The sequence below is a fragment of the Nestor notabilis genome, unplaced genomic scaffold, assembly GCF_000696875.1.
Source record: "Nestor notabilis isolate BGI_N333 unplaced genomic scaffold, ASM69687v1 scaffold7448, whole genome shotgun sequence".
Classification (NCBI taxonomy): Eukaryota; Metazoa; Chordata; class Aves; order Psittaciformes; family Psittacidae; genus Nestor; species Nestor notabilis.
Window position 1 is genome coordinate 8,716 of NW_009940620.1, and position 374 is coordinate 9,089.

The 374-nt window shown below is 52.1% G+C and overlaps 1 protein-coding gene across 1 annotated transcript in view; it reads left to right on the forward strand.

The window, feature by feature from the left end:
* LOC104410319 (ficolin-2-like) overlaps positions 1–374 on the forward strand; it is a gene marked incomplete at its 5' end in the record, with an annotated part of 9,732 nt that overhangs the window by 3,328 nt on the left and 6,030 nt on the right.

The window sequence follows — 374 nt, forward strand, 5'->3', positions numbered from 1 at the left end:
CTTCTCAAAGTTCCCCACTGACCCTGACCAGCTCCCTAAAATCAGACCTCTCCTCATTCCCACCCTAACCTGCCTCTACAAGACAAACCTGCCTAAAAGCCTGCCCTCTTTAAGGAGCTTTGCCATGTTTCCTCCAGGGTGCTTGATGAAGAGACACCATATCAGGTGTTTCCAGCAGCCTCTAGGCCTGGTCTTGGCATGCAACGCCTTTGTCACTCACTTGACCAGGAGGATGGGATCAAAACTCTAGGAAACAGCTGGCACAGGGAGGGAGTGGGGGTTCATCACAATAGTATGAGCCCCTGAAAAGAGGACAATGCGCGCTGAGAAATCAGCTTCCACTCCATCCAGGCTGTGCTTGAGGTCTTCAGCAG